The sequence below is a fragment of the Phyllobates terribilis genome, unplaced genomic scaffold (assembly GCF_046119375.1).
Source record: "Phyllobates terribilis strain yellow unplaced genomic scaffold, ASM4611937v1 Scaffold_256__1_contigs__length_2794641, whole genome shotgun sequence".
Lineage (NCBI taxonomy): Eukaryota > Metazoa > Chordata > Amphibia > Anura > Dendrobatidae > Phyllobates > Phyllobates terribilis.
In genome coordinates, this window is record NW_027363016.1 from 450,196 (window position 1) to 459,883 (window position 9,688).

The window sequence follows — 9,688 nt, forward strand, 5'->3', positions numbered from 1 at the left end:
GAGGTGGGCAGCCCATGCTCCTGGGCCATTCCTCAATTCCAAGTGGCAACTATGGCACAGCTGAGGACTTGGCAGGCTCACAGGCACTGGTCGTGGTGAGTACGGCTGACCATTTTCCCAGCGTGCCCTCTTTTGATGCCAGTAATGTGCCAAACCTCCTGGACCTGTCTGTAAATACGGGAAAAATTGTGTCACTTGCAAATGTCAATACCCCATCTGACCGATTGGCAGTGATTGGCGACTTAGGGGGCGTTCTTCAGAAGATTAAAGAAGACAACGTCTGTCCTACAATAAAGACCTTCACCCTCCTAGCGGCAGTCATGAGAGCAGAAGTGGGGTCAGAATCTGCCGTCCGGGCCACTATGGACGCCTACGGAGTACAGCCAGATCTCACCTTTTTTAACACTTTGGTGTTGAAGAGGAGTAAAACTCTGAAGCTGCAGTCGGCTTTGGTAAGGGAATGGTTTTTATTTTATCATTTAAATGTTAAAAAGCCATCATAAAATAATTAACACGGCTTGTGAGAAGATCCACGCTATCTGACAGTAAAGAGGCTGAGGTACAGTAGGTGAATGATGTTACCGCATTGTGGGATTATATTTGCTGCATGAAATCATTTGTAAAGCGTGTGACAGATCTGCCTGACTTTTTATATATATTTTTTTCTTAAAAGTGAATACCTTTTTTTTTTTTTACTATTGCTTAATAACGATCCAAAGCAAATGGTTCTGTGTGACCCACTACTACTCAGGTAGCGTTAGCCCTCCCTGGGAAAGGTGTACTTGGACGATGGGCCGGTGGAAGAGGGGGATGCAGTCCCGGCCTTGACCCGGTCTGTGCCCAGGGCGCACACATTAAAAATATGGGCTAGCAGATGAGTGGTTATTTGTCGACTACGCCACCTGTGGTTCCCGGTGATTACCACCAGCGCTGCGTCAGTCCTCTGAGGCGGGTGTCGTGGCAGCTCAGCTGGTACTACTCCCCACAGGCGGAGCAGGGCCTCAGGGCAGAGAGAGAGGAAAGTCTGGAGGTTGGTGGTGTGTGTGCGGTGCCGCGCAGGACAGGATAACGGAGGCAAGGGGTGAAGTCTTCCAAGCTTTACTCACGTTGTTTCAGTAGTAAGCACAAAGCTTCTCCTTGCTCCTCACGGCGCGCTGCGACCACCAGGAAGGGGTTCAGCACACTCCGGGTAGTTTAGGTGCACTTAACGAGACCCCTGGACCAGAATGTTCCTCTCCTTGGTGAGTTCTCCCATTAAGTCTCCTCCTGACTGTGTGTGTGTGGTATGAACTTGGTGAAAGGCCGGTTCCCGCTGCATCAGCGCAGTTTAAGAGATACGGGTGGCCTACGCCGCTCCGTCCATATCCCCCTTAGGGATCCAGAAGGCCTCTGGGCTTTTCCGACTGAGACGTGAAGTAACAGAGTCAGATATCGGGGGCCGGTACCCCTCTTGCAGCAGGAATCCCTCTGACTAGGCCAGAGTAAGAAGTACAGGTGGCGTATGCTGCTCCGTCCGTATCCCCTGGGATCCTTTTGCCTGTGGAGCTTTACTCCTCCGCTCCCCTCCAGGCCTTCTTAGGTAGGGACCTTGACCGGGTAGATACAGCGGTTAACTCTAACCCATTCCTCACCTCAAGCCCAGAGTACGAGGACCGTGTATCTTCAACAAGCTGCAGGTTCCAGCAGAAAGCCACTATCAGCGATGAAGATCACAATCAAAGACTTTGAACCTAAGATGGCCGTGTATTAAATATGTATCAGTAAGTGTAACCTAAAAGTGTGTCCTCCACCCTCACCCACTACATGGTTCCCCCTATCTTTGGTCGTCCCCCCATCTCCTCTATCCCGGCTGGTTTTGCACCCTGGTGCATATAAGCCCCCCACAGGACAGGAGTGGTGTAGTGTTGAGTGCTGAGGCTGGGTCCCGTGTGGTGCTCCATCCTTACCTCGGAGAGGAGATACCGCACCTCGATCTGAGGTGCAGTACCCCTGTGGCGACTGAACCCTCAGGGTCGCCACAGTTCCAACCGATTCATATAGAAACTACACTTTTAGATATCTGCCTAATTGTTTCTAAGCATGGCTTTGAAAGAAGGGGCATGGCTTTGAATTAAGGGGCATGGCTCTGAAGGAAGGGGCATTGCTTTGAAAGAAGGGGCATGGCTTTGAAAGAAGGGGCATGGCTTTGAAAGAAGGGGCATGGCTTTGAAGAAGGGGCATGGCTTTGAAAGAAGGGGCATGGCTGTGAAAGAAGGGGCATGGCTTTGAAAGATGGGGCATGGCTTTGACAGAAGGGACATTGCTTTGAAAGAAGGGGCATGGCTTTGAAGAAGGGGCATGGCTTTGAAAGAAGGGGCATGGCTTTGAAAGAAGGGGCATGGCTGTGAAAGAAGGGGCATGGCTGTGAAAGAAGGGGCATGGCTTTGACAGAAGGGGCATGGCTCTGAAGGAAGGGGCATTGCTTTGAAAGAATGGGCATTGCTTTGAAAGAAGGGGCATGGCTTTGAGGAAGGGGCATTTCTTTGAAAGAAGGGGCATAGTTTTGAAAGATAGGGCATGGCTTTGACAGAAGGGGCATGGCTTTAAATACAACAGCATGCACTAAATTGCTTGAAAATTGGGGGGCAAAAAAAGTGATGCAAGGCAAGCCAGCAAAAGAGTCTAAAGTATGACACATTTTCTCATTTACATGTCCATATTTAACCACTTACATGGAAAAAATGGCCCTGGTGTCAGCAGTGTTTGTTCCGTGTGTCATCAGTGTTCGGTCTGTGGGTCCGTTTTTCCCATCAATGTTTGACGGATGGATAAATAAATCCTTGAATTACAGAGCTTCTCCTATTCTTTGCCATCCGGGTGCTGAATGTTTTTGCACAGACCCATAGACTTGTATCGGCTCTTTTCATCTGTGATATCGGAAAAAGACAGACAGACGGACATGTGAATAGCACCATAGATTATACTGGGTATGTGATGTATCCATGAAAAAAAGGGATAAACCTCCACGTGCAACATGATGTGTGAATGAGGCCTTTTGCTTTTTCTGGCCGCACCATCAAGGAAGATTTCCTCCATTTGTGTTTTTGGTCTGTGTGATGTCCATGTCACCCAGTGTAATATTCCACATGAATGGATTGACCACCAGACTGTGGGGGAATAATGGCTACAGGCGCTTATCTCATCCATCCGTTTTTTAAATTAGATATAACCGTAGATTTCAAAGGCTGCACAACAATCAGACACAATCCGTGTGGCAGGTATGTTTTACCGGACGCACTGCATAGATTACATAGGAAAGTGTGTCTGGCCTTCTATTAGGTTTTTTTTTAGTTATGGATGACAAATGGACGCTGTACGGATCAAAAATGGCCTTTTTTTCCCCTGAACACAAAGCATTGTGCTTGTGTGAATTTGCTCTTCGGCAGGGAATTGTGCACTGAGCCTATATGAAGGCGTTTTGTGCGCTGCCGCCAAAATGCAACATTCAGTTGGACGCAGCAATATTTTATGTGTGAATACTGTTTAATACAGATTTTAGCATTTCCCTTTTTCTGAAAATGCGTCGGGCCTCATGCAGAAACAAACTTTTTGTCGAAACGGACAGTGATACCCATAACAACCAATCAGAGCTCTTCTTTTATTGCCCTGGTAAAATGAAACGTGGCATCTGGTTGGCTGTCATGGAGAACACTGACACATTCTGAAACTTAGTGCAGATTCTTCCACACTTCATGCCACACGTACAGTGTAAAAACTGATCGTCTGAATGGTCTCTTTACAGCAGCTGTTGCCTATGATGGCACAGAGAGGCATTGCACCAAACATCCATACCTTTTGCAATCTCGCTAGGGCATGCCTTAAAGAAAAAGATGGTTTACAGCTCCTGGAAGACATGGCGGTAATGACATTGCTACTTTGCATAGTTTATTTAGTGTCTTTTTTTTTTTTACTCTAAGGCTATGTGCACACGATGCAGAAATGAAGCAGAAAATTTCTGCATCATTTCTGCATCTCCCTGGCAGAAAAAATGCATGCAGATTGTGCATGCGTTTTTCCTGCAGAATACATGCGGATCCACATGCAGATTCACATACGTTTCCGCATGCAGATTGACAAGCGCTTTCCAGGCGATTTTAGCATCACCTGGAAAGTGCTTGACAACTAGGTCACAGTATATAAATCCATGCAAACAGCATGGATTTATATAGTGTGACCCGAGAGAGTGTATATACTTACTTCCGATGGCCCGCGCTGTCCTGCTTTACACTCCGTTCTCCCGGCAACTTTGAATTGAAAGACCTGCCGACGTCAGCGTCACGTGACCCGTCACATGACTCTGACGTCACCGCAGGTCCTACAACTCACTGCAAGTGCCGGGAAGCAAGCAGGAGCGCTGCGCGGGCCGACAGATGGTAAGTATATATATATTTTTTATTTTATTCTTGTTTTACAGCTTTTTTAATGGTACCTGGGTGTGGAGGAGACTCTCCTCTCCTCCACACCCGGGTACCATCCGCACATTAGAACGCACCAATTACGCAAGTGACGCGCCCCTGGGCCTGTGTCGTGCGGCATCGCGCGCACGGGGGCTTACCCGGAGCCGGATCAGATGGGGGTAGTAGTCTCGTGGCGGTGACCCGGTCCGTGCCCAGGGAGTCAAACTGAGTGGCAGTATTTAGCAGTAGATGTTAGAATGTTCGACTACGCCACCCGTGGATTGCGGTTACGAAACCGCCGCTGCACGGCAGACCGCTGAGGCCGGTGTTGTTTGTGCAGCTGAGAATGAGATGACTCCCCACGGGAGGAGTATGGCCTCAGGGCAGATATGCTAGAGATGATGATGGGAGTGATGGTGCGGGCGTCCCAGTGCCGATGGTGCAGGTGTGATGACGGAACACGGAGGCGGGAAGTGCAGTTTCAAAAGCTTTACTCACAGTTCTTTATCAGGTCCTTGTGCACAGTAGGACCACCCGAGTCATGCTGCGTCCACCAGGTCAGGGACTCGGCCAACTCCCAGGCAATTCCAGAGCGTGGTCCAGAGCTCCCCTCTCTTCCTTCCTACTGGCCGTCCCCACCAGGGACCCACCTTTGTCCGGCTTCCTCGGGCCTTATGGGGGTAAAACCTCTCTCCGGTTTCCCTGACCCTATGTGGCGTGCCTTCCTGGTGGATGTGGTGAGGGGTCGTGCCAAAACTTGACCACGACCTCCGGTTCCTGGCTAAGGATAATTGGCCTCCACCAGTTTGGGATCCGGTACCCTTCTCTGCCAACCCTTCACCCGTTTTGGTTCTCTCGTGGGATCTCAGGGTTCCCTCTATGCTTGCGTCTCTGGGCCTTTCTCTGTGTTCCTCTTCTTCCTTCTCTCTCTCTCTCTCGGCTTCAGGCCTGGCTCTGGAGCTGGGCCCAGACGGAGCCACAGCTCCCTGTCAGCCCTCTCTGGCTGAGCTCCTCTCACAACTCCTCCAGGCTGAACTGAACCCTGTCTTAAGATGGTGCCCACCTTATATACTCCCTCTGACACCCGAGCCCAGGTGACTAGCACCCAATGGGCTCCTACCTATGCCCAGAGTCCCTCCCCTATCTGCTCCTACACCACTAGGATGTTCCTCCCCACTCCAGCCAGGGACAGACGCTGTCGTACCTGCACATCTACCTGGTGGGAGTACCGTTGTTCTGTCCCCCGGAAATGGGGTGAGTGTAGTGCATGCAGCTATCTGAGCTCTGTTCCACACTCCATCCTTACCCGGGAGTGGAATACCACACCTCTGGTTTGAGGTGCAATACCCCTGTAGCAGCCGAGTCCTCGGGGTGCTACACAAGTACAGATGCAGTCTTGCGGTATTGGCGCGTTCTAATGCAAGTCAATGGCGGCGAAAACGCCGCGTTTACGCAAGATTAAATGACATGCTGCGGATTTTTGAGTGCAGCGTTTACGCTGCGGAAAAATCCGCATCATGGGCACAGCACATGCGGATTTCCATTGGGGAACATTGCTTCCCTTCTACCATGCGTTTTTCATGCGTTTCCGTGGCGTTTACGCAACTGCAAAAACGCCGCGGAAACGCATGAAATACGCATCGTGTGAACTCAGCCTTACTTGATAAAGTCTAGAAAATAAGTAAATAAAGTAATTTTCAATAAACATTATATTTTATTTTCCATTCACATCTTTTCCTCTTTTCCCTTCCCAGTCTATACTCGATATAATTATGGTGGTGTACACCAGTGAATGGTAGTCTAATGAGATATGATCCTCTTTTCTTTCTCTTTCTCATTCACGCTTAAACCTTCATTATGCTTACATACGCCCTTAGTTTCTTGGCACCACTAAACCTTACTCTCCTTTGCTGTCCTCAAACCCCAGCACCCTCTAACCAAATAATCATCTCTCCTTCCCTCTTACCTCCCCACCTGACCTCATCTGCAGACCTGCTCCTCAAACTCAGAGCTATCCTACCAAAACATAAAACAAGCCGGACACTCTCCTTCTCCCACCTGCTCTCCCTTTCTCTGCTTCTCCTCACTGCTGGCGACAGTCCTATCCAGTCCTATCCTGGACCCAAACAGCTCACACCTCCCACCAATACCCCCTCCTATTGCTTCCAACCAACTGCAAACTACAGCAACCTCTCCTACGTAAAACCCGTGCCGCTGATGACCACCCACCCTGCTCCCTCTCTTTGGAGCACTCTGGAACGCCTGCTATGTCTGCAACAAGCTCCATTTTGTCCACGACCTCTTTACCTCTCGTCATCTCTTTTTCCTGGGCATCACAGAGACATGGTTGACACCCTCCGACACTGCCTCCCCTGCTGCGCTGTGTTACGGTGGCCACCACTTCACACACACGCTCACTCCTCGCCCTGGTAACAGACATGGTGAAGGAGTGGGTCTTCTCCTTTCTACCAACTGCTCCTTTAGCCCTATCCCACCTCTACCCTCCCTTACTCTCCCTTCTTTTGAAGTCCACTCTGTCCTCATCTACTCTCCTTCCAAGTAGCTGTCATATACCGACCTCCAGGCCCAGTCACTGCCTTTATTGACCAATTCTCCACCTGGCTTCTTTACTTTCTCTCTGCTGACGTTGCACAATCATCATGGGCGATTTCAACATCCCCACTGACACTCGCCAGTCAACAGCATCCAAATTCCTGTCACTTACTTCATCCTTTGGACTTACTCAGTGGTCCTCCTCAGCCACCCACACAGACCGACACATACTAGACCTCATCTTCTTCACCCAACTCTGCTCCCTATCTAACCTTACAACCTCCCCCCTACCCCTATCCTCCTCACCTGTCACACATGTCCAGCAACTAGCACACCCCCTCAGAAACCTTGCATATCTAGACACTCACACACTCTCTGACTCTGTTCTACCACTGACATCTTTACTCCACGACACTGACAGCACCACTGCTTTCTACAATACCACTCTCGCATCAGCTATTGACTCGGTCGCCCCTCTTGTGCATGGCAGAGCGCGACGAGTCAATAGGCAACCCTGGCACAACACCCTCACTAAACCGCTTCAGCAAGCGTCCAGGGTTGCGGAACGGCGTTGGAGGAAAACACATTCGCAAGATGTCTTCACTGCATTCAAACAACAACATTCGCATTCAAATCAACCCTCGCCTCTGTTAAGCTGGCCTACTTCACAACCGTCATATCTTTCTTATCCTACAACCCCAAACCGTTATTCAACACTTTTAACTCTCTCCTCCACCCACCACTGCCCCCTCCAAACTCCGTCATCCCTGCTGAGGAGTTTGCCACACAATTCAAAAACAAGATTGACCAAACACGGCAAATCTTTACTGTCCGACCACCACAACCCCTTTGTTTCCCAGACCATTGCTCTTCCCCCATAACCTCCCTTTCCAACATCATGAAAGGAGAACTCACTCGTCTCCTTTCCAAATTACACCTCACCACTTGTGCACTCAACCCCATCCCCCCCAACCTCACCCCCACACTCATCCCATCCCTAACCCATCTTTTCAACCTATCACTAACTTCTGGTACCTTCCCCTCTGCCTTCAAACATGCCACAATCACTCCCATCCTCAAAAAGCCATCCCTCAACCCAACCGCCTTGTCCAGCTACCGACCCATATCGCTTCTCCCATTTGCCTCCAAACTCCTTGAGCAACACGTTCACGCTGAACTTTCCTCTCACTTTTCATCTATCTCTCTCTTCAATAACCAACAATCTGGTTTCCGCCCCCACCATTCCACCAAAACTGCCCTTACCAAAATTACTAATGACTTACTTACCAACAAAGTTAACAGACAATTCACTGTACTCCTTCTTCTTGACCTGTCCTCTGCCTTCGACACAGTTGACCACTGCCTCCTACTGCAGATCCTGTCTTCCTTTGGAGTCAAAGACCCTGCCCTATCCTGGATCTCCTCATACCTTTCCAACCGCACATTTAGCCCCCCCCTCCCACACTACCTCCTCATCCCGCCACCTCTCTGTTGGAGTCCCTCAAGGTTCTGTCCTAGGACTAGGACCCCTACTCTTCTCAATCTATACCCTTGGCCTGGGACAGCTCATAAAATCCCATGGCTTCCAGTCATGAAGAGCATGGTCAGTCATCCTCTTGGTGAGGACACAGAAGTCTTGCCTGTCAGCAATCTGGCACGCATGGCTGAGTTTATGTTACGCAGCCTTTCCCGTGATCCTTGCATTGTCCAAACTTTGGATGACAGTCCTTACTGGTTGGTGACACTTCTAGACCCACGCTACAAGGAGAACTTTCTGTCTCTTATTCCCTTGCAGGACAGGCCTCTAAAATGGTGCCGTACGAGAAGGCTTTTGTTGCGGAATTATTTAAAAAATTCCCATCTGAAAATGCTGGCGACAGAGGTCACAGTTCGTTGAACAACCAAGGAGTACAGGCGAGAGAGACACAAATTCAATCCAGCAGAGGCAGGGGAACACTGTCAAAGTTCTGGGACAGTTTTCTCAGACCCTCCCATCGCACAGGTCCTGAGGCGCGGGGTACTCTCCCAAAGAGGGGAAAGTTTCGGAAGATGGTGAGGGAGTACCTTGCCAACTGTGCCAACGTAGTCCTTGATTCCTCTGTGCCTTATAATTATTGAGTATCCAAGCTGTACACGTGGCATGAACTGGCTCTCTACACCTTGGAGGTCCTGGCCTGCCCTGCCGCTGTCAACTGAAAATGCTGACAGGCTGACTCATACAAAAATGATCAAAGGCTGGTTTGGGCCAGACTTCTCAACACCACTGAATGATAGCAGCGTAACATAAACTCAAATACAGTGTCTTTTTTTTGGGAGGTCTAACTGTATTCCCATGCACCTCTGTCTTCACACCCAGACATGGGTATACGCTTCCTGATTTTGTCTATTTGCTCTTGTCCTCCTCCTTCTCCTCATCCTTCACATCCTCCTCCATATCACTACCATATCTACCATATCACCATATCTACTTCTCTTGCAAGGGGCATTGGAGTTTCTCCAAATTTTTGGCAGCCGTTGCATTCACTGCATAGGCAAAGAGTATGGGAGACCCACTTCCTAATAATGGGAACATTGTTTTCAGGAGGCCCTCCGACCTCTACGTCTCTTGCAAGGGGCATTGGAGTGCCCCCAAATTTTTGGCAGCCGTTGCATTCACTGCATAGACAAACAGTATGGGAGACCCACTTCCTAAATATGGG